Source organism: Hylobates moloch, unplaced genomic scaffold, assembly GCF_009828535.3.
Source record: "Hylobates moloch isolate HMO894 unplaced genomic scaffold, HMol_V3 SCAFFOLD_16, whole genome shotgun sequence".
NCBI lineage: Eukaryota > Metazoa > Chordata > Mammalia > Primates > Hylobatidae > Hylobates > Hylobates moloch.
In genome coordinates this window covers 60,700,643-60,726,198 of record NW_026652291.1, presented here as the reverse complement: position 1 = coordinate 60,726,198, position 25,556 = coordinate 60,700,643, and the positions used below count along the sequence as shown (strand labels likewise).

General features: G+C 41.2%; 1 pseudogene; it reads right to left on the bottom strand.

Moving 5' to 3' along the window:
- LOC116484704 (dehydrogenase/reductase SDR family member 2, mitochondrial-like) overlaps positions 1–25,556 on the bottom strand; it is a 48,327-nt pseudogene that overhangs the window by 3,540 nt on the left and 19,231 nt on the right.

The following is a 25,556-nucleotide window of genomic DNA, read 5'->3' as shown; positions in this document are numbered from 1 at the left end:
CAGTGAGTCCAGACAGAGACAGCCTCAGAAACCTGAGCCAAGGGAGGGTCTTTGCCATGGATAGACCAGGAAATCTCTGGCATCTCAGCTCTTTGTAGCAGTGACCGGCACAAGGAGAGTCAGGGTAGAGGAGGCAGCTGGAGCCTGGTCTAGGCTCGGCATGGTCAGTGCTTGTTCAACTTACTGATGGGCAGCTTGCCCCAGGGAGCCCCAGCCCCCACCCATCAGAGTCAACATTGAGGTGGGGAGGGAGGGCATGTGGGAGCTGAGGTACTCTGTGTGCACGTGCATGTGTACAGAAATGGAGGACAGAGAGCCAGGCAGGAAGTGATCCTACCCCCGGTCCTCACCTTGTCCCAGACCAGCTTAATGGCTCCCAGTGTGCTCCCCACCAAGGGATTGACCTCTGCCACGCACACTAGTCACCGCCTCCACAGTGCTCCAGGGCCTGTGGAGGAAATGACAGAGGATGTGGAGGAAGGGATGGAGAAGAGGTAGTGACAACCCAGGGCAAAGTGACAAACCCTTGCCCAAGGCCATCCTGCAGCATCCCTAGAGTGCTGGCAGATCCTGGCCATCAGAGGTGAGTGAAATATTTGTTTCTCACCTCCTTGGAGGCATCAAATTCCTGCCCCTGTGTGATGCCTGATTGACACCCAGGTCCTGACCAGTCCAGATCTTCACTCACCTCCTACATTTCTAACCAATTTTGTCTCACCTCTCCCTCCACTCTGGAATCTTCCTCCCACAGTCTCACATCAAGGACCCATTCATTCTCTGCAACATGCAGCTGCCCACTGCACGCTCCTTCAGATTCTGCCTCACAACTCACCCCTTCCAGGGTGGTCACACATGAAGAGCTCTTATCCCAGTGGGCTCCCCAGCACAGCACCTGGGGGTGCACTAGAGCAGTGCTCTCAAACTTCAACAAGTACACAGATCACTGGCAGAGCGTGTTCAAAGGTAGCCTCCATTCAAGCAACCTCAGCTAGATCTGAACTTCCAGGTCTCCAGCAAGCTCCCAGGCCAGGCTGCGCTTTGATTAGCAGTGCTCTAGACCAGCCCATGTGAGCTCCCTCCTGCCAGGAACATCTCTTCTCAGACACATCTGGTTGTCCATTTGCTTCATTCCCTGGGCAGGGCCCTGTCCTGGGCTGCACACGTTGTTCACTTAGATAACATTGCTAGAGACCCCAGCCGTGTCAGGGCTGGATCTGGGTATCCCCGTCTTCTCCTCCTCCCACTGCCTGCCCCTTCACCGGGACCACCAGCCGCTCCTGATCCTCGGCCTTCCCCAGGTGGCACACAGTGCCCGCCATGCTCAGAGCGGCCACGGCCCAGCCCACGTTCTGCTGCTTCTGGCCACTGATGATCACGTGGACCCCATCCTGAGCTAGACGCTGAGCAATGGCAAAGTGGATCCTGGGGGCAGAGATGGAGTGATGGCTTCTGCCCTCCCAACTCTCCTCCTGGAAGCCTGATCTTGAGACACAAATTGAGTTCCCTGGTGTTGTCTGAGAGCAACCTCCAAATCCTTCTAAGCAGGGAAGAGGAACTGAGTGGCTAATACTTATCAGGCCATCGCAAAGCCTACCCCATTTAATTCTCACAACTTAATGTATAATTATATTTTATAGATAAGGAAATGTTCATATCAATTTTGTTAAAGGAGTTTTTAAAAAGTAATGTTTCATCAGAACAGTTAACTTGCCGGGTACCCTGCCTACATTGTAAAGAATCTTTTTAATGGCCCAGCTTATTTTCTTTTTGTTCTAGCCAGAGGCCTCTGGTATAAATGACAGTTTCTCTAAGCTTAACAGCTTCCCTCTGCTTTGCAGTTGAAACACTTTCATGGTGAAGAACGCATTCTGCCCTCTGCATTTCCTTACTTTAAGGAGATCTGATGGCTAAACCCCTATGATGAAGAAAGAGCAGAAGGCACATTTCCTCTGCGTTGTACAAACTATCTGGATAGCTTGGAATTTTTCATTGGTATTCATTGGTATTTTATTTTATTGGTATTCGTTGGTATTTTATTTTATTGGTATTCATTTATTATGAAGGTCAGGCCTTGGGAGCACCCACAAAGATTTAAAACATCATGGAGATCTGGGAAGTCTAGAATGATTAAACAGTTCTGAAATACAATGGTCTAAATTGGTGAAGTTATAGACCATGAAAGGTCAAAAGGAAGATTGTGCCCCTGAAGCATTCAACACCAGAAACTCCGACTCCTGCCAGTGATAATGACTCATAGCTTGTGGCTTATGATGGCAGTTACAGGGTGAGTGGAATTGGAGGGACACGGGAAGAAATGTGACAATGAGAAGAGGTTCACCTGTGAAAACTCCCTGAGCTGGTCCTGAGACATTGCCCTGCTTATTCCCCTGGTGCCAGTGGGCATCCTCCAGTCAATGAAACCCCTGAGTCTGAGGGACAAATAGGTCTCAGGTTTCTCCCTATTAGACCAGGATCTTAAAAGGCCATAGCCACATGGAAGATGGGGAGAGAGGGATGTCCTGGTGGTAATAAGATAAATATCTTGGGACTACTGAGGCAGTAGGTAGTAGACAAGATTCAAGCACTGCTCTCATTGACCCAGAAAGCAGCTGGTTTTCCAACTACATCATTCTTAGAGCTCAGAAACCAGATATTTTAAGGCGAGATGCTGAGATTTGGAGTTAATTATAAATTCTGGAGCTGTATGATGAGGTGGGAGCATTGGGCAGGGATGCGTAAGATGGGCATTGACTGCAGAGCCCACTCTGGAATGAAGACACTGACATGTCCTAGTCATAAGCCAGCTAGGGACTCCCATTCACTCACCCTCTTGTGGACCCAGTGATCACAGCCACTTTATCAGCCAGGGCACTGCTCTTATCTGCTCTTTTACCAAACATTTTTGCTGAGAGAGGAACTGGGGGGCAATGAAGACTCCTAAAGGCCCATGACACAGCCTTGAACATGGCAGTCACTGTCTGGTCTTCCTCCTTCTGGACCCAAAGCTGGGGAAGAACCTGGGAAGATATTCACATTATGGAACACATTAGGACCTGTGTCTCCATGCATCCTCCATGGAAGTGCCACTGAGGCCTCTGACGGATGTCCCACCATTCTCCAAACTTTCCAGGAAAGTACAGGACTGTCCATGTTCTTTCCACAGCCTATTCCCCAAGAAGGGCTTCCTCACTGTAGTGAACTGCAGCACCATGGCAGACATGGCCAGGCATGGTGCTGTGCCCCCGGTAAGTGCCTGAGTGACATTTACCTGGCTCACCTCCACATCCATCATCTGAGCATTGAACTTGTTGTCAACAGCTCCAGGTTCTGACCTTTCCTGAAGCCACCCCTCAGCTCCCCACCTAAAGTAACAGCAACAGCACCCTCCTCAGACACTAAACTTGTAACATTTCCAACAGGCAAGTTGCTTCTCCTCATTACAAATGACTCCCTTCCAACTCTAAATAAAGTCCAGTCACTCCCTTCTGATTCCAGTAAAGTCAGGCCACTCCCTCTGGTTCCAAAAAACTTCACAGAGTCTCTCCCCTCACCTCCTCCTGACCCCCAGGCCTTCCTGTCCAGGCCTACCTGCCCGAACAGCCCACAGCACCTTGTGTCACTGTAACTGCAACAGCAGCACCTCATATCTGAAACAATTTTCAACACATACCTTTAACCCCCTTACTATCCAATAGGGAGACCAAGGAACAATAATAATCCTAGGTTGTCTCCTCTAAGAGGTATACTGTGAAGCAAGTAGTTTTTCTGGAGATGACCCTGGGAAGAAATGTTAGGAGACCGGAGGGAGTGAGATGGAAAAGAAGATAGCCCAGGAAAGATGGAAGATGGAAGATGGAGAGAGAGGGATGTCCTGGTGGTAATAAGATCAGTATCTTAGGACTACCGAGCCAGTAGGTAGGTAGACAAGATTCAAGTACTACCCTCATTGACCCACAAAGCAGCTGGTTTTCCAACTACATCATTCATAGTGCTCAGAAATCAGATATTTTAGGGAGAGATGCTGAGATTTGGAGTTAATTATAAATTCCAGAGTTGTGTGATGAGGTGGGAGCATTGGGCAGGGATGTGTGAGATGGGCATTGACTGCAGAGCCCATTCTGGAATGAGGACACTGACATCTCCTAGTCATGAGCCAGCTAGGGACTCCCATTCACAAAAGGTGTGTGATCAATCAGGTTACCTCTGTGGCCACTGAAGTTCAATCTGCTGAGGAACTCTGAGCATCTGCTTCAAATTTCAAGGGAATTGGGGACTTAAGGTGGCCCACCCTCCCAGTTTTCCTGCACTCTAGGAAACCGCCAAGTCCCAGGCAAACCAGGACAGCTGGTCAACTCTTGTCAGTCATTGGTTGAGGGCTGCTCCTAAGCAGCATTAAGTTCCTTAGCACTGCCAGCTTGCCCCACCTGTGCACGGAGCAGGTTCCAGGAACCAGAAAACCCAGAGAAAGTCACAGGTGCGAGCTGTTGGAAGTTGGGCGGATGAATACAGAAAGGTGAGTGCTGAGAGGACTTAGGCAGGATACCAACAGCATCTGCTGTAAAGTTCACATGTATTGATCATTATCTTCTAAGCATAGTGCTATGTAATCTTCATGATTTTTTTTTCATTTAATAGTCATTTAGCCTTTTGAAGTAGTCATTGTTATTTTCCACATTTTATAGAACTGGAAACAGAAGCACAGAGAAATAAATTGTTCAATTTCTCACAACCAGTAGAAAGCTGAGGTTCAACCCACATCTACTGAATAGAAAATCTGCAGTCTTAGTATCTAAATTATACTGGCTTCTCTGACTCCTCTCAGGAAGGTGCTACTTGCTCTGAGCCCACAGAACTTTTATATTTGTCTTGGATATCCTCAAACTTCACTTGGCTTTATAATAATCAGGACACTGTAATATTGATAGAAGAATAGGCACACAGATAGATGGAACAGAACAGAACATCCCAAAATAGAGTTACACAAGTACAGCAAACTGACTTTTGACAAAGGTGCAAGAACAATCCAATGAGGAAGGGCAATCTTTTAAACAAATGACACCGGAGCAATTGGACATCTATAGGAGAAGAAAATGAACCTCAAGCTAAACCTCATACTTTATTTTAAAAAAAAAAGGCCAGGTGTGATGGCTGACACCTGTAATCCCAGCATTTGGGGAGGCCAAGGCAGGAGGATCACTTGAGCCCAGGAGTAGAGACCAGGCTGAGCAACATAGCAAGAGTCTTGTCTCTACAAAATTAAAAAATTAGCCAGGCAATGTGGTGCACGTCTGTGGTCCCAGCTACTCAGGAAGCTGAGGTGGAAGATCATTTGTGACTGAGATGTCCAGCCTGGGTGACAGACCAAGACCCTGTCTAAAACAAACCAAAATCCCTCAAAATTGATCACAGATTTAGATGTAAAACTCTAAAATTTTTTACAGAAAACATAGGCTAAAATCTTCAGGACAAAGAACTAGATGAAGAGTTCTTAGAAATGGCACCAAAATCATAATCCATAAAAGAAAAAATAAATCAGATTTCCTCAAAATAAAAATATTTGCTCTGTGGAAGACCCTATTAAGAGAATGAAAAGCCGAGCTATAGATTGACATTAAAATATTTGCAAACCACATCTGACCAAAAAACCTCATATTTAGAATACATGAAGAACTCTCAAACTCAACAGTGAAAATACAATTCAACTAAAAACTGAGAAAAAATACTTGAGTATTCATCAAAGAGGATATATGCATGCCAAATAAACACCTGAAAAGATGTTGAATATCATTATACATTAGGGAAATGCAAATTTAAACCGCAATGAAATATTACTATTCATCTATTACAACAGCTAAAATCAGAAAAATACCAAATGTTGGTGAGGATGTAGGGAAACTGGATCTCTCATACCTTGCTGGTGGGAACATAACATGGTACAGCCACTCTAAGAAATAGCTTGGGAATTTCCTTTAAAAAATAAACATACACTTACCATATGACCCCAGTTGCTGTACTCCCAGGCTTTATCCCAGAATTGAAAACATATGCTCACACAAAATCATGTACATGAATGCTTATAGCAGCTTCATTTCTACATATTAGCCAAAACTGGGAAGAACGCAAATGTTCTTCAGTGGGTGAATGGTTAAGCAAACTGTAGTACATCCATCCCTTGGACCACTACAAAACAATTGTGCTATATCCCAAACATACATTCAGTATTTGTCTCAGGTTCCTGGCACAGATTTCCGTGGAATTTCCTGAGTGGTAGGAGTGTCTTTTGCTATTCACAATGAGTGTTTTTCAATCATACCTGAGTTTATACTAATAAGGTGACTTTGATTGGGGCCTCTAAATAGCCTTAGGGTGGAACTGGTCACCAGAGAGATCAAGTGATTAAAGGGCTGAAACTTTCACTTCCACCCACTGACCTCCAGGAAGGGGAGAAGAGGTCTGGAGATTGAGCCCTATAAAAACTCATGAACAATGAGATGCAGAGGGCTTCCAGGTTGGTGAACACACCGGGGTGCTGGGAGGGTGGCGCACCCAGAGAGATAGGTATGGAAGCTACACACGCACACACACACACACACACACACACACACACACACACACACCATACTTTGTGCTATGCATCTGTTCCATTTGGCTGTTTTTGAGTTGTATCCTTTGGAATAAACCAGTTGGTGTAAATAAAGAGATTTCTTGAGTTCTTTGAGCCATTCTAGCAAATTATCCAACCCGAGGAATCCCTGATTTATAGCTAGTCAGTCAGAAATATGGGTGGCATGGGATTTGCAACTGACATCTCAAATGGGGGCAATCGGTGAGACTGAACCATTGAACCTGTGGAATCTGGTGCCACTGCCAGCTAGAGTCAGAGTAGGATTGAACTGTGGGGCACCAGCTGGTGTCAGAAAATTGGAGTGTGAGGAAATACTCTAGAGCAATAAAGAACAAAATACTGATAAATGCAACAATTTATGGATCTCAAGAGGGTTCTGCTGGGTAAACATAGTTGACTCCAAAAAGTTATGTACCATATGATCCCACTAATATATTCTTGAGATGATAAAATTATAGAAATGTAGAAAAGATTTGTGGTTGCCAGAGGTTAGGGATGGGTTAAGGGGAGGCAGATGAGTGTGACTACAAGAGGTAGCATGAGTGATCTTTGTGGTGATAGAACAGTTCTGTGTCTCAATTGTGGTGGCCACACAAATCAACATGTGATAAAATGTCCAGAACCACACACACACACACACACACATACACGCACACACAAAAGTGCATATAAAACTGATGAGATATGAGTAAAATTTGTGGATTGTATCAATGTTAACTTCCTGGTTTTGATATTGCACTATCATTATGGAAGATGTTAATACATTATTTTAATACCATTGGAACTACTGGATAAAAAGTATGTGAGACCTCTCTGTACTATTTTTGCAACTTCCTCTGAACCTAAAATTATTTTAAACTAAAAGTTTCTTAAGAAATTCACTTAGCTCTGACTTGTAGAACACAACTGGGCTAAGATCTATAAAAGAACAAAACACAAATTAATTAATCAGGCTCAATTTCTGGGACCACTTAAAACAATTGTTTATTAAAGCAGACATCTACACTATAATATTTACTCCTGCCTCTTAATAAGTGAGGCATATCCTTAATCATTAGTCTTTGTGATTTCACAAGTAGTACTTGGGGACAGAGCTTAGAAATGTGTACAGTTTGGCTCTTGAGACATGTGAGAAGAAAAGGAAGTGCTCTTCTCAAGGTAATGATGGAAGACATCAAAGATCATCATAAGCACAGAGTGATATCCCTGGGCTGGAGTGAGGAGGGGGGCGGGAGAGAGAGAGAGAGAGAGAGAAGGCTTGGGAAGGAAATAGGACGGAGCTTTAGGTTAGAGCAGGCTGTGTTTTCGCAGCAGGGCTGTGGGCTGCTCCAGGCACAGAGTCTAGAGGGCCTGGGTGTGGAGTGGAACAGAGAAGTGGCATAGACAGAACAGAGAGTCTGGTAAGGTGGGGTGGAGTGATAAGACCATGGCACTTTGGACTTTGTCTTCTGGATGAAAGAAAGCTTCTAGGGTTTTTTTTGTTTTGTTTTTGTTTTTAACAAATTGATGATTTTTATGTAAATAAATGATGATTATGCTCAGGAAGGCATAAATTTCATTCTGGGCCCTAACAACTAAAAGAGCTAATCATTGTTTCTCTAGTACTCTTTTTTTTTTCATTTTTTTTAATCTTGGTTTAATTCTTATTCCACTTCCTGGGTGGTCTATTCTAGTCTAATTTTTTCTTTCCTTTTAAAAAAATTTCCTGGTTTCTGTCCTTCATACTCCAGTCTTTATGTCAATATTAAGCCGATGCACAATTAGGGAATCAATATAAAAAGCCAACAACCCTTTCTAGGGAACAAAATCATAGATCTCTGACAATAGACAAGTTCATGTCTGAACTTAACATCAAAACTTTAAACAAGGCTTTCGAAGCGAGTTCAATCTTGTTTGTCTCAAAGAGTGTTATGGACTGAATTTTGTCCCCCCAAAATTCATATGCTGAGGCTCTGGTACAGACTATAACTGTGTTTGGAGATAGGGCCTTTACAGAGGTGATTAAGTTAAAATAATATTGTTGGGGTAAGCCCTAATCCAGTCTGACTGGTGGTCTTATAAGAAGAGGGAATCTGGATACACAAAAGAGAGCCAAGGACATGTGCACATAGACAGAAGGCCGTGGGAGGACAATGAGAAGACACCCATCGCAAGCCAAGGAGAGAGGCTTCAGAACCTTGAACTCGATCTTGATCTTCAATTTTCAGGTTCCAGAACTATGAGAAATAAATTTCTGTTTAAGCCACCCAGTCTGTGATATTTTCTTAGGGGACCCCCAGGAAACCAGTACAAGGAGAAACCTCACTACTATTCCTTAACACCTCCCATTATGACCTGTTAATTTCCCTCGACCTTTCTTTCAACAGAAATGGAGCACTAAGAGTATCTGACCTTCAGGAAAAGAAGTCCAGGACATAGTGAATAGAAAAGAGTCCATGGGCCTCAGATTTACAAAATTGTAAAGAGCAAAGGCCCCCTTGATGATGCAAGAAAAATAGATTGTACTTCTACTGTGTGGAATAATAGTATTAGAAAGTTAGCAAAGTTATATGGCAAGAGGAGGTAAAAACAAACAAAAAGACCAAAAAACCCCCTGTATTTAGAGTTTCCTACTCCATCCTTCATCTTCTGAGACTGACCATGTAACAAATTATGTGTACCCATTTAGGTCCAGAAAAGGTTGTCATCATTGCCGTATTTCCCCCTCCCAAAGAAAATGATGCAATAAGGAGTAGTTGGCCTGCATTCACAGGCATCTATGCGATATGCGCTATAATATTTCACATTCCCAGTCCCAGTCTTTGCCTGTTGTACAGTTGATCTACCATCTTAGTTTTCAAGGACATATAATTTAATGGAACCATGATAACATTCAGGAATTTGTATGTTCTGAGAATATGTGTGTATATTTTATACATGCCATATATATTATATATAAATATGCATGTACATATGATATAAATTGTGTGTGTGTGTGTGTGTGTGTGTGTGTGTGTGTGTGATAGTAGGTATGGAATGACCTAATCTGTTTGCTGGAAATCTACAATAATCTTACATCCACTTAAAATATTTCACATATAAAAATGGATTTGTGCCTCAATAAAATACTGGCAAACCGAATCCAGCAGCACATCAAAAAGCTTATACACCATGATCAAGTGGGCTTCATCCCTGGGATGCAAGGCTGGTTCAACATACACAAATCAATAAATGCAATCCAGCATATAAACAGAACCAAAGACAAAAACCATATGATTATCTCAATAGATGCAGAAAAGGCCTTTGACAAAATTCAACAACCTTCATGATAAAAACTCTCAATAAATTAGGTATTGATGGGATGTATCTCAAAATCATAAGAGCTATCTATGACAAACCCACAGCCAATAGCATACTGAATGGGCAAAAACTGGAAGCATTCCCTTTGAAAACTGGCACAAGACAGGGATGCCCTCTCTCACCACTCCTATTCAACATAGTGCTGGAAGTTCCGGCCAAGGCAATCAGACAGGAGAAGGAAATAAAGGGTATTCAATTAGGAAAAGAGGAAGTCAAATTGTCCCTGTTTGCAGATGACATGATTGTATATTCAGAAAACCCCATTGTCTCAGCCCAAAATCTCCTTAAGCTGATAAGCAACTTCAGCAAAGTCTCAGGATAAAAAATCAATGTACAAAAATCACAAGCATTCTTGTACACCAATAACAGACAAACAGAGAGCCAAATCATGAGTGAACTCCATTCACAATTGCTTCAAAGAGAATAAAATACCTAGGAATCCAACTTACAAGGGACGTGAAGGACCTCTTCAAGGAGAACTACAAACCACTGCTCAACAAAATAAAAGAGGATACAAACAAATGGAAGAACATTCCATGCTCATGGGTTGGAAGAATCAATATCATGAAAATGGCCATACTGCCCAAGCTAATTTATAGATTCAATGCCATCCCCATTAAGCTACCAATGACTTTCATCACAGAATTGGAAAAAACCACTTTAAAGTTCATATGGAACCAAAAAAGAGCCCGCAACGCCAAGTCAATCCTAAGCCAAAAGAACAAAGCTGGAGGCATCACTCTCCCTGACTTCAAACTATACTACAAGGCTACAGCAACCAAAACAGCATGGTACTGGTACCACAACAGAGATATAGATCAATGGAGCAGAACAGAGCCCTCAGAAATAATGCCGCATATCTACAACCATCTGATCTTTGACAAACCTGACAAAAACGAGCAATGGGGAAAGGATTCCCTATTTAATAAATGGTGCTGGGAAAACTGGCTAGCCATATGTAGAAAGCTGAAACTGGATCCCTTCCTTACACCTTATACAAAAGTTAATTCAAGATGGATTAAAGACTTACATGTTAGACCTAAAACCATAAAAACCCTAGAAGAAAACCTAGGCAATACCATTCAGGACATAGGCATGGGCAAGGACTTCATGTCTAAAACACCAAAAGCAATGGCAACAAAAGCCAAAATTGACAAATGGGATCTAATTAAACTAAAGAGCTTCTGCACAGCAAAAGAAACTACCATTACAGTGAACAGGCAACCTACATAATGGGAGAAAATTTTTGCAACCTACTCATCTGACAAAGGGCTAATATCCAGAATCTACAATGAACTCAAACAAATTTACAAGAAAAAAACAAACAACCCCATCAAAAAGTGGGCAAAGGATATGAACAGACACTTCTCAAAAGAAGACATTTATGCAGCCAAAAAACACATGAAAAAATGCTCATCATCACTGGCCATCAGAGAAATGCAAATCAAAACCACAATGAGATACCATCTCACACCAGTTAGAATGGCAATCATTAAAAAGTCAGGAAACGACAGGTGCTGGAGAGGATGTGGAGAAATAGGAACACTTTTACACTGTTGGTGGGACTGTAAATTAGTTCGACCATTGTGGAAGACAGTGTGGTGATTCCTCAGGGATCTAGAACTAGAAATACCATTTGACCCAGCCATCCCATTACTGGGTATATACCCAAAGGATTATAAATCATGCTGCTATAAAGACACATGCACACGTATGTTTATTGCGGCACTATTCACAATAGCAAAGACTTGGAACCAACCCAAATGTCCATCAATGATAGACTGGATTAAGAAAATGTGGCACATATACACCATGGAATACTATGCAGCCATAAAAAATGATGAGTTCATGTCCTTTGCAGGGACATGGATGAAGCTGGAAACCATCATTCTCAGCAAACTATCACAAGGACAAAAAACCAAACACCGCATGTTCTCACTCATAGGTGGGAACTGAACAAAGAGGACAAAAGGACACAGGAAGGGGAACATCACACTCCGGGGACTGTTGTGGGGTGGGGGGAGGGGGGAGGGATAGCATTAGGAGATACACCTAATGCTAAATGACGAGTTAATGGGTGCAGTACACCAACATGGCACATGTATACATATGTAACAAACCTGCACATTGTGCACATGTACCCTAAAACATAAAGTATAATAATAACAAAAAAATGGATTTGTGAACAAGAACCTTTATGGCCTTATTTTTAATAGGTAAAAAAATGAATAAAACCTAAATGCTGAATATGGTATATTACTCAATGGGATGTATACAGCAAGTAATTTGTAATAACATAGAAATGCTTCCATTAAAATGCTAACTGAAAAATCATGACACAAACTTTTACATACACAGTGACAACTTATATTTACACAAGTATCTACATAGAGAAAAGCTAGAAAGAAAAGAAGGTGTGCTGGGATCAAAGTGAAAGATTAAATATGTACTCCAGGCTTCTATACCAAATACCACTAGATGAAGAAGATATTTTTAAAAAGAAAGAAAACCAAAACAAAACAAAACAAAAGCTTGTAAAAATTATGAGGAGGCTGGGCATGGTGGCTCATACTTGTAATCCCAGCATTTTAAGAGGCTGAGGTGGGAGGATTACTTGAGCTCAGGAGGTTGAGGCTGCAGTGAGCTGCAGTCATGCTACTGCACTTCAGCATGGGCAACAAAGTGAGACCCTGTCTGAAAAAAAAATTGTAAGGAATTCTTGAAAGATCGATGGTGTTGCCTTGCATGAGAAAATTACAGTCCAAAATGTCTTCAGGAAAGAATAATAGCAAAAGATGGGAGCAGCTATGGGTGCTCCAAGCTTAGAGGCAGCAGACATAAGGAGTAGGAGGGTCCTGGGCAATTGTCACTGCAGAGGTAAGTCATGCACCACATAACAATATTTCAGTCAACCACAGACCACTTTTACAATGGTGGTCCCATAAGATTAAAACACTGTGCTTTAAGTATACCTTTCCTATGTTTAGCTATGTTTAGATACACTGATCCCACTAATCCTTACCACTGTGTTACAATTGGCTACAATATTCAGTACAGTACCATGCTGTAGGGGTTTGCAGCATAGGAACAATAGGCTATACCATATAGGCTAGATGCATAGTAGGCTACTGCCATCTAGGTTTGTGTAGGTACACTCTACAATGTTGCCGCAGTGACAAACTCACCTAATGTTGCATTTCTCAGAACATATACCCATCCTTAAACCACACATGACTGTATTTGCATTGGGAGGAGCAAGGACCTTAGGTATCTTCTGCAAATCACTATCATTTTGCCAGGCATCTCAGGAGAAAAAGTATCAGCCCCTCAGAAGGTAACTGTGAGAAGGTCAGAAGAAATTTGGATTAGTAAAATCAAATGAAGGAAAAAACAAACAAAACAGCATGATAAATAAGAAACACAAAATAAGATTTCAGAAATAAGTCCAAATATATATGGATGTTCACAATAGATGTGTGGGTTAAGTTCATGTATTGAAAGATGGAGTCTCTTTTTAAAACCCAGTTAAATACAGTTTGTAAGAGGTACAGCTAGAACCACCACCAAAGGAAGATGGAAAATAGGAAGAAAGGAACAGAAGGTCACATATCAGGCAAATGTTAATAAAAGGAAGGAAAGTATGACAATATTATAATAAGAAAAAATATAATTCAAGGAAAATGGCATTAAAGTGGAAAAAGATAATAATTATATTATTAAAAAGTATATAAAACAAAAATTACAATAGTAACTTTTATGTCTATTACACGAGTTTAAAATCGGCAAATACTAAGTCAGTGAGTTACTTTAACATGTATCCCTATGAAATCAACACTTTAATGGACAAAATATAAGTAAGAATAGAGAAAATTTAAAATAATAATTAATAAAATGTTAATAAATTCCAAAGAGTGGAAATCATGTGAGCCATTCATAGTCACTGACCTATGCAATAAATACGGAAAATGAGCATAAAAGTATAGAATCCAAAAAAATATCATTTACTTGGAAATTTTAAATATCTTTACATAATAGTTTTTAAAAGAGAAAAATCACAGCAGAAATCACTACTTAGAAATGAAAAACAAAGCCAGGCATAGTGGCCATACCTGTAATCCCAACACTCTGGGAGGCTGAGGCAGGAGGATCACTTGAGCCCAGAAGTTGGAGGCTGCAGTGAGCTATAATTGAGCCTCTGCACTCCATCCTAAGTGAAAGAGCAAGACCCTGTCTTGAAAGAAAAAGAAAAGAAAGAAAAAGGTAGGAAGGAAGGACGGAAGGAAGGAAGGAAGGACGGAAGGAAGGAAGGAAGGACGGAAGGAAGGAAGGGAGGGAGGAAAGAGAGAGACAGGGAGGGAAAAGAGAGAGGGAGGGAAGAAAGGAAAGGGGAAGAAGGGAGGAAGGGAGGGAGAGAGGCAGGCAGGAAGGAAGGAAGGAAAGAAAGAAAGGAAGGAAAGAAAGGAAGGAAAGGAAGGAAGGAAGGAACAACAATATGAGGACTTTGTAGGAAAGTGAAACCCTGTAGGATGTGATCAAAGCAATATACAGAGAATAAAGCAGTCTTAAATACACTTAGAAAATAATTGAAAATGAAATAATCTTTCAATGCAAGAAGCTAAATAAAAGAAAAATACGAATAAACCCAAGTGAAAAGAATTTTGAAAACAAAGATAAAAGCAGAAATTATGAAACTGAACACAAAGAAAATCAATAAGAGAATGGAAAAGAAAGATATCAAATTCCCAAAATGGATTTCTTTTGATCATGGCACTATCATTTAATTTTTCTTGAATTTGAATTCTTACTTATTTCCCAAATTTTCAACAAAAAGAATGCATTGCTTTTATGTTTAAAAAGTCTACTATTTTTAAATGGCCAGTTACTCCTTGGAGAAATGGCTGATTCTAGGGCTGAGACAGGGAAAATATGGGATGATCCTGGAGCATCTTGTAGTGCCAGAAAGTAAGGAAGTGCTCAACAAACAAACAAACATTTAAAAAAATCCCAAAAGAATGGAGGCCTGGCACAAGGGCACAGGAGCCAAACAAAAAGAGCTTCCCATGATGAAAGCTGCAACAATTTGAGCAATAAAATAAGTAACAAATTATTGGATTTTAATCTAAAATAAGATAAATATCTATGTGTCCATATTTATTTTTTTAAAGATTCAGTAAATAACTAAATGGTGGACAAGAAACAAATCTTCTCTATAGAAAAATTCCAGATAATACATGAAGATACTTTTCCTTGTAGGTGGAGCTTAATCCCTTCTTCCCCATCTTGAAGATGGGCTGGATTTGGAGTCTCACTTCCAAGGAAGGGGGAAATAGTAACTTTACAGTGGAGAAACCTGGCAGACACTTCCCTAACCAAGTGATGAAAGTGAACATCACGATCTAAGTAATGCTGATCCCATGTACTCCTCAATACGACAAGATGAGAAGCGCACTTCTCTCTGTAGCATTTTTCCCCAAAACTCATCCTACCATCATGAGAAATACATCAGACAAACCAAAACTGAGTAATGTTCTACAACATCCAACCCAATCCTCTTCAAAACTGTTAAGGCCATGAAAAATGAGATGAGAAAATGTTACAGATAAGGAAAAAAACTGGGGAGACACAAGGATTAAACACAATGTATTATTCTAGATTGGATCCTTGAACCATATAGGACATTAGAGAAAAAATTGGTGAGATATTAATAAAGTATATAGTTTAGCTGTAATAATGTACCAGTGTTAATTTCTTAGTTTTGATACACGTGCCAGGTTTTATATAAGATGCTAACATTAAGGGAAGCTGGGTGAAGAGTATACAAGAACTCTCTCTACTATATTTGCAATTTTCACAAATCTACAATTATTACAAAACTAAAAGTTTTGGGGTTTTTTAATATAAATTTTAAGAGGTTAAAAATACAACAATTCTCTCTCTCTGTTTGTTTGTTTGTTTTTGAAACAAGGTCTTACTTTGTCATCTAGGTTGGAGTTCAGTGGCGTGATCTCAGCCCACGGCAGCCTCAAACTCCCAAGCTCAGGTGATCCTTCTGCCTCAGCCTCCCAAGTAGCTAGGACCACAGGTGCATGCCACCATGCCTGGCTGATTTATCTTATTTTATTTTTCTACAGAGACAGGGTCTCATTATATTGCCCAGGCTGGTCTTGAACTCCTGGGCTCAATTAATCCTCCTACCTTGGCCTCCCAAAGTGTTGGGATTACAGTCATGAGCTACCTGTTATTTTAAAATGGCCAACCACACATGCCTCAGAGAATTTTCCAAGTCTGTTTCTTAAATTTGAATGTAGAATTTGGCAATGATTATTAAAGTTGTGAATGGTAAAAATCTATCATTAAAATTTCACAACTTTAAATTAGCTGTGCACTTAGAGCTTTTGTATGAAAACTGTGCTATTCTTAAATTTTCTGAATTAATATGTTCCAGTTTCATAGCAGAAACCATCTGACACACTTTCAAGACAGCAAGATTCACAGGACAGCCCCAGGCAGCACCCTCTCTTCACTCCCATCCCTAATCCTGGGAAGCCCTTCCAGCCCAAGAAGCAAGGCCCAGGGTCTCTAAGGGGGGCAATAGCTCAGCTCACAGGTGTCTTCAGCAGGGCTGATACTTGCTACCACAGCAGGAAATGGGGATTTGACCTTTTATCTCTGGGGACAGAAATAAGGAAGTTTGCACTTCCTCTGATAAGGATTTAAGTCCAAGCCTTAAGACTGCCCCTGTCTATACTCCGGCACAACTGGTGGTGACCAGTACAGGTTACTGACCACTGGGTTCCCTGGGAGCCAAACTTATCCCTTCCAAACGAGGGCTGTGCTAAGAAGAGTTATGTGTCTCCTAGAGGACTCCGGCCTCTCCAGCCTCAACAGCCCATTATCTCCAGGGGGCCCTGAAGGAAGAGACATGCCTACCTGGGACCAAAGACTCAGGTGCTTACCTCAGATTCCTGAGCAGAAGCCTGGGGCTGCAGCAGTCCTGGAGCTGTGCTGATTGCCACTGAGCATCCTGTTATATAAGAGTTCCAGCCCATTCCCTCTTATCTTTCAGACACTCCTTTTAAGCTCACCCTGTTCCTTTCCAACCATGCTCCCAAGCCCTTTGTTGAGTCATAAAAACATCTAAGCAGGGAATTTTATAAATGGCATTCCAAAATGGCTGAATAGGAACAGCTCCAGTCTACAGCTCCCAGTATGAGGGACGCAGAACGGGTGATTTCTGCATTTCTAACTGAAGTGCCGGGTTCATCTCACTGGGGCTTGTCAGACAGTGGGCACAGGACAGTGGATGCAGTGCACCGAGCATGAGCTGAAGCAGGGCAAGGCATCACCTCACCTGGGAAGCACAAGGGGTCAGGGAATTCCCTTTCCTAGTCAAGCAAAGATGTGACACACGGCACCTGGAAAATTGGGTCACTCCCGTGCTAATACTGTGCTTTTCCAGTGGTCTTAGTAAACAGCACACCAGGAGATTATATCCCATGCCTGGCTTGGAGGGTCCTATGCCCACAGAGCCTTGCTCATTGCTAGCACAGCAGTCTGAGATTGAATTGCAAGGTGGCAGCGAGGCTGGGGAGGGGCACCCGCCATTGCTGAGGCTTGAGTAGGTAAACAAAGCGGCTAGGAAGCTCGAACTGGGTGAAGCGCACCACAGCTCAAGGAGGCCTGCCTGCCTCTATAGACTCCACCTCTGGGGGCAGGGCATAGCCGAACAAAAGGCAGCAGAAACCTCTGCAGACTTAAATGTCCCTGTCTGACAGCTTTGAAGAGAGTAGTGGTTCTCCCAGCACAGAGTTTGAGATCTGAGAACGGACAGACTGCCTCCTCAAGTGGGTCCCTGACCACCAAGTAGCCTAACTGGGAGGCACCCCCCAGTAGGGGCAGACTGACACCTCACACGGCCAGGTACCCCTCTGAGATGAAACTTCCAGAGGAACCATCAGGCAACAACATTACTGTTTAACAATATTTGCTGATTTGCAGCCTCCGCTGCTGATACCCAGGCAAACAGGGCCTGGAGTGGACCTCCAGCAAACTCCAACAGACCTGCAGCTGAGGATCCTGACTGTTAGAAGGAAAACTAACAAACAGAAAGGACATCCACACCAAAACCCCATCTGTACATCACCATCATCAAAGACAAAAGGTAGATAAAACCACAAAAATGCAGAAAAAAACAGAGCAGAAAAACTGAAAATTCTAAAAATCAGAGCACCTCTTCTCCTGCAAAGGAACGCAGCTCCTCACCAGCAATGGAACAAAGCTGGATGGAGAATGACTTTGATGAGTTGAGAGAAGAAGGATTCAGACAATCAAACTTCTCCAAGCTGAAGGAGGAAGTTCAAACCCATCACAAAGAAGTTAAAAACCTTGAAAAAAGATTAGACAAATGGCTAACTAGAATAACCAATGCAGAGAAGTCCTTAAAGGACCTGATGGAGCTGAAAACCATGGTACAAGAACTACGTGAAAAATGCACAAGCTTCAGTAGCCAATTTGATCAACTGGAAGAAAGGGTATCAGTGATTGAAGATCAAAAGAATGAAATGAAGCGAGAAGAGAAGCTTAAAGAAAAAAGAATAAAAAGAAACGAACAAAGCCTCCAAGAAATAAGGGACTATGTGAAAACACCAACTCTACATCTGATTGGTGTACCTGAAAGTGACGGGGAGAATGGAACCAAGTTGGAAAACACTCTTCAGAATATTATCCAGGAGAATTTCCCCAACCTAGCAAGGCAGGCCAACATTCAAATTCAGGAAATACAGAGAATGCCACAAAGATACTTCTCGAGAAGAGCAACTCCAAGACACATAATTGTCAGATTCACCAAAGTTGAAATGAAGGAAAAAATGTTAATGGCAGCCAGAGAGAAAGGTCGAGTTACCCACAAAGGGAAGCCCATCAGATTAACAGCTGATCTCTCAGCAGAAACTCTACAAGCCAGAAGAGAGTGGGGGCCAATATTCAACATTCTTAAAGAAAATAATTTTCAACCCAGAATTCCATATCCAGCCAAACTACGCTTCATAAATGAAGGAGAAATGAAATCCTTTACAGACAAGCAAATGCTGAGAGATTCTGTCACCACCAGGCCTGCCTTACAAGAGCTCCTGAAGGAAGCACTAAACATGGAAAGGAACAACCAGTACCAGCCACTGCAAAAACATGCCAAATTGTAAAGACCGTCAAAGCTAGGAAGAAACTGCGTCAACTAATGAGCAAAATAACCAGCTAACATCATAATGACAGGATCAAATTCACACATAACAATATTAACCTTAAATGTAAATGGGCTAAATGCTCCAATTAAAAGACACAGACTGGCAAATTGAATAAAGAGTCAAGACCCATCAGTGTGCTGTATTCAGGAAACCCGTCTCACGTGCAGAGACACACATAGGCTCAAAATAAAGGGATGGAGGAAGATCTACCAAGGAAATGGAAAACAAAAAAAGGCAGGAGTTGCAATCCTTGTCTCTGATAAAAACAGACTTTAAACCAACAAAGATCAAAAGAGACAAATAAGGCCATTACATAATGGTAAAGGGATCAATTCAACAAGAAGAGCTAAATATCCTAAATATATATGCACCCAATACAGGAGCACCCAGATTCATAAAGCAAGTCCTTAGAGACCTACAAAGAGACTTAGACTCCCACACAATAATAATAGGAGACTTTAACACCCCACTGTCAACATTAGACAGATCAACGAGAGAGAAAGTTAACAAAGATACCCAGGAATTGAACTCAGCTCTGCAACAAGCGGACCTAATAGACATCTACAGAACTCTCCACCCCAAATCAACAGAATACACATTCTTCTCAGCACTACACCACGCTTATTCCAAAATTGACCACATAGTTGGAAGTAAAGCACTCCTCAGCAAATGTAAAAGATTAGAAATCAAAACAAACTGTCTCTCAGACCACACTGCAATCAAATTAGAACTCAGGATTAAGAAACTCACTCAAAACTGCTCAACTACATGGAAACTGAACAACCTGCTCCTGAATGACTACTGGGTAGAAATGAAGGCAGAAATAAAGATGCTCTTTGAAACCAACGAGAACAAAGACACAACATGCCAGAATCTCTGGGACATATACAAAGCAGTGTGTAGAGGGAAATTTATAGCACTAAATGCCCACAAGAGAGAGCAGGAAAGATCTAAAATTGACACCCTAACATCACTGAGAGGCTGAGGCATGAGAATCGCCTAAACCCAGGAGGCAGAGGTGAACCAAGATTGCACCATTGCACTCCAGCTGGGCAACAGAGTGAGACTCAGTCCCAAAAAAAAAAGAAAGAAAAAAAGAAAAGAAAAGAAATAAAACATTACAAATTGAGTAGAACCTCCACTTTGCACTTCTTCCAGATCCATTCTCCTCTCTCTGCCCTCCCCAGAGGTGGCTGCTGTTCAGAAGTTGTATATATCCTTCTTGTTCATGTTTTTTACATTTTACTACATATGCATTTATAAATCATATATGTTGTCTTGTTTGTTTTTAAACTTTACCAAAGGTGGTGTTATCACATTGTACTTATCATTATGCAACTTACTGATTTTTAGCAACCTTAAGTTTTTGGAGTTGAACCACAACATACGCGTCTCTAGTTCATTCATTTGCACCACCATAGAATATTCTCATTGTGTGACTATACCCAATCTACTTATCTACTTTCCTGTTGATGGACATTTAGGTTGTTTTAATTTTTATCTATTACACATAATGCTGCCATAAGTATCCTATGCATATCTCCTTGCACCACACATGTGTGAGCTTTTCCCAGAGTTTATATCTGGAAGGAAGAAGCTGGGTCAAAGATCACATGCATCTTGATTTTTACTGTATATTACCAAATTTGTTTTCCAAAGCCATTGTAGCAATTTACACTTGTATGAAAGCTCCTATTCCTCCACATCATTCCTAATGCTGGTGCTTTCAGACATTTTCATCTGTGTCATCCTGGTAGATGTGAAAGAGCATCTTGTCTTGCTTTGCATTTTTCTGATTAGCAGTGAGGTTGATCCTCTTTGCCTGCTGGGTCATTCAGGGTTCCTCCTCTGTAAATTGCCTGTTCGTTCTCTGTCCATTTTTTATTGGGTTGCTTGCTTGTTTCTTATTTGTTTTTAAGGTATTTGCATATTCTGAACCTACTCCTTTTTTGGTAGGCTTTGCTCATCTTACTTCTACTTTTTGAGGTCATCTTAAGACCTCCAGGTTACCTACCATTCCTCATTCCTTGAAGATTTTAGCAGCTGGGTCATTGTCTCTTTCTAGGACCAACTCTGTCTTAATTATTAGTGACTTCAATATTCATAAGCATGATCTTCTTAGTTCTTTGACCCCTTCATTCCCAGTGATCCTATCCTCCCCCTCCTCTGAGCCACGAACTTCCACAGTCATTCGTGAGACCTTGCCATTACCAACAATAACATTTTCCCCATTACCTTGAAAGAAGCATCTCACTCTTTCACTATGGCTTCTCATCTTTCAGCATCCTCCCTCCAATAGCCCAATTTCTAAATTCTTCAAACCTAATGGAACCTGCTCTCCACTGACCTGTCAGTTTGCACATCCATCACCCCATTCGTGTCCTCACCTCCTATATGACTGAGCTTAATTCCACCTTCCATCATGAGAGTCTCTTCTCTGTATGTGTAGTAGTTCCCTTGCTCTTCTCTTCCTCTCTTGGACTTTTCCAGGAAAAAAAACCCCACAACTGGAAAAACATAGCTCTCTGTTTACTCTCTAATAGCACACAAGCAAATGATGTTGACTAGGGAAAAAACACATAAGCATGGCGAGGGTCTTTCTTTAAATTCATGACCACTGACCTTAGGAAGGTCTTCAGTGCTGCCCTTCAATCTTGTTTCACTTCCCTGGTCAATTCACTCTCTTATACTCTTACAGACAATTATCTTATAACTTCTTCTCTTTTCTCAAACTTCCAACACCTTCTACTTCCTCACTTAGCTGATGGCCTTGTTTCTTATCGCACTGAGATTGTAGAAGCAATCTAAAAAGTATTACCAATCCCTTAAAAAGTATTACAAATCCCTTACATACGTTCCAAATTCTCTGCTTTTCTTTCTAGTACAGTGTATAAACTGTCAGTGCTCCTGTGTAAAACCAACACTCCATTTTTTCCCTGGGTCCCATCCTTTCTCACACCTCCTCAAGGTTATTGTTCTTTACTGGATCGTTCCCATCAGCATGCAAACACTCTGTATATTTTCTATATTTAAAAAACACAATCCCTTAATATATGATGCCCTCAACTACCATCCCATTTTTCTCCCTCATTCTACAGAAAACTCCTCAAAAAGATTTTCTGTGTGCACCCTCTCCACTTACTCTTCTCCTATTCTTTCTTGCACCTACTCCAAACAGCCTTTCATCACCCCTGCCCTGAAACTATCATTGAGGTCACAGATAATCTCTACTTTGCTAAATCCAGTGATAAATGCTCAATCTTCACCTTACCCAGCCTCTCAGCAGCATTTGACATACTCACTTGCTCCTTCTTGACACACCTCCTTCTCTTTGGTTCTCTTCAAATCTCACTGAATGCTTCTTCTCAGTCTCGTTCACTGGTTCCTTCACTTTCCTCCCGACTCTAAAGTTGGAGTATCCCAAGGCCCAGTCCTCAGACCCTTCCTCTGTAAATACTAACCCACTAGGTGATGTCACCCAGCCCTATGGTTTTAGATACCATTTATTAGACTGACCACTCTCAGTTGCTATCTCAAGCTCCACCCTCTTGCCTGAACTCCAGACTCATATACTGTTCAGCTGCCTACTTGATGTCTGATAAGTGTCTCTAACTTAATGTGTTTAAAACCAAGCTCTTAATGCTCTCCCGCAAGCCTGTTCCTCCCATAGAGTTCACCATCTTATTAAAAGTTACCATTGTTAGCCCAGTTGCTTAAGCCTCAGAGTCACCGCACCTTGGCTTCTCCTCTTCTCTCACATCCCACGTCAGCAAATTATATCTTCTCTACTTTCAAAGTATGTCAGAACACTTGATTAACATCCACTTCTTACCACCTCTACCCCGTCACCTCATCCCTTACCTGGGCTATTGAAATAGCCTTCTAACAAAACTCCCTGCCCCTTCACCCTCGCGCCTTTCCAATCTACTTTCTGCACAGTAGCTAGAGTAATCCTATAAACTGCATTCATATCCTGTCACTCCTTAGTGCAAATCCTCCCATGATGTGCCATGCCCTTTAGATGTCCTTGCCATGGCCTTCAAGGCCCTGTGTCCCCTGGCCTCACTACTTGCTCTTTTACCTCATCCTCTATCACTCCCTTCTCCCCAATCCCAGCCACACTGGCCTTCTCATTGTTCTTCAAAGGCCAAGTACTCTCCGGCCTCAGAGCAATTGTTCAGCTGGTCTTTCCGCCTGAAAATTTCTTTTGCCTGAATATCCACATGCCAAACTCCCCCAGTTCCTTCAGCTCTCTCCTCAGGTGTCACCTATCAGGACAGCCTTCATCAACCACCCTGTATAAAGTAGCAAATCCACCCACGATCACTTCCTAGCCCCTTACTGTGCTCTATTTTTCTCCATGGCACTTATCATCACCTGACATGTTACATATTTATTTGTTTACTGTCAACATAAACCATCACTAGAGCAGGGACTTTGTTTTATTCACTGCTCTGTCCTTAATACTAGGCCAGTGTGTAGCAGCAGCTCAATAAATTTTTGTTGAATGAATAAACAAATTAACAAATTATTTTTCCTAAAAGTTTTACAGTTTTGCATTTTTCATATTTAGCTCTTAATGCAACTTTAGTTTATTTTTGTATATGGTTTAAAGTAGGAAATCTTACTTTATTTTCATGTGGAAAACCAATCGTGGTTATCATTTGTTGACTAGTCCTTCCTTTCCTGTAATGACTTGTAACAACACTTCTGTCATTTCCCAAATTTTCATCTATGTGAGGGTCTCTTTCCAGGCTCTCCATTCCATTCTACAGGTCTACTTGTCTATCCCTGTTCCAATAACACAACATTTTATTTACCACAGTGCTATAATAAGCCAAGTACCGTCATCTTATTTTTCTTTGTCAAAATTGTTTTTGCTGTTTTTGAAGTTTCCATTTTCTATATGAGCTCCATTATTTAAAAGCAACAACTGTTGAGATTTTGATCAGAATTGCATTTACTTCATTTATTAAAATGGGGACAGATGGACATCTGTAAGCTGTTGAGCCTTCTTATATACGATGTGTCTTCCCACTTAGTCAGAGCTTCATTTTGCTCTTCAAAGATGTTTTATATGCTTACCAGCCTGAGTGACAGAGTGAGACTCCATCTCTTAAAAAAAGATAGCTTAGAGTTTTTCCATGAAGACATTGAAAAAAAAATCTATGTTCTTTTTATTCCTAGATATCTTATAGATCTTATGAATATTATCTTTTTTTAAAAAAAATGCTTTTAACTGGCACCGTGTTAAATGGCAACTGTATTGATTTTACATGTCGACCTTGTATCTAGCAAACTGCAGAATTATCTAACTAGTTCTAATATATTTTCAAAAATTCTATGCATTTGGTAAATATTGAATTTTTCTCTTCTCTGTGAATTCTTATGCCTTACTTTTTTTATCTCGTTGTATTGACAGATCCTCCAGTGTAATGTTGGATGGTGGGGTGATGCAGGCATCCTTGTCTTATTCCTGACTTCAGTGGGAATGTAATGGTATTTACCATTAAATGGTATTTATTGTAGGTATTTGGTAGAATTTTATACTAATTTAAGAAAATTTTCTTCTAGTCTTAGTTTACAAGTTTTAAAAATCATGAATAGATTTAAAACTATATAGAATAAAATTTTGCATCTGTTAAATGATTATATGGATTGTTCCTTTGATCTGTTGGACTGGATTATGATGATTAATTTTTGTTGGTGAACATTCCTTGTATTCTTGGGACAAAACCTTCATGGCCATGATTTATTTATATAAAATATATATAATATATATACTACTGTATACATACTATTACAACTTCATGATTTTTGCATCCATGTTCACCAATGAGATTAATCTATAATTGTCCTTATCCTGGTTTAGAGTTGATTATTTAAAAATGAGATGGGAGGCGTTCTGCTTCCACTTAGGATGTACGAAGCCACAAGAGAACATCACCCTCACCCTAGCAATGAAAAGATATAGACAATCTACAAAATTGTAGCTTTTCTTCAGTCCATCAGAGAGTTGAGGCCACTATGAGAACTGAGTTCCAAAGAGTGTTGACAAGACCCTCGGAAGAAAGACATGGCACATGAGCGGCTTCCCTCTTGTCAAAGCGTGGGAGGAAGAGGTGACTGCCATAAACATGAGAAGAAAAAAGCAGCTAACATTCTAACATTTTAGTGAATTATTAAAGGCCAGGATGGACTATCGCAGCAGTTTAGAACAGGGTTTCTCAGCTTTGGCGCTATTAACATGCTGGGTAATGATTTGTCGTGGAAGGCCGCCCCATGAATTGCAGGATTTTTAGCAGCATTCCTGGCCTCCACCTACCAGATACCAGTAGCACAGCCTCTTCCAT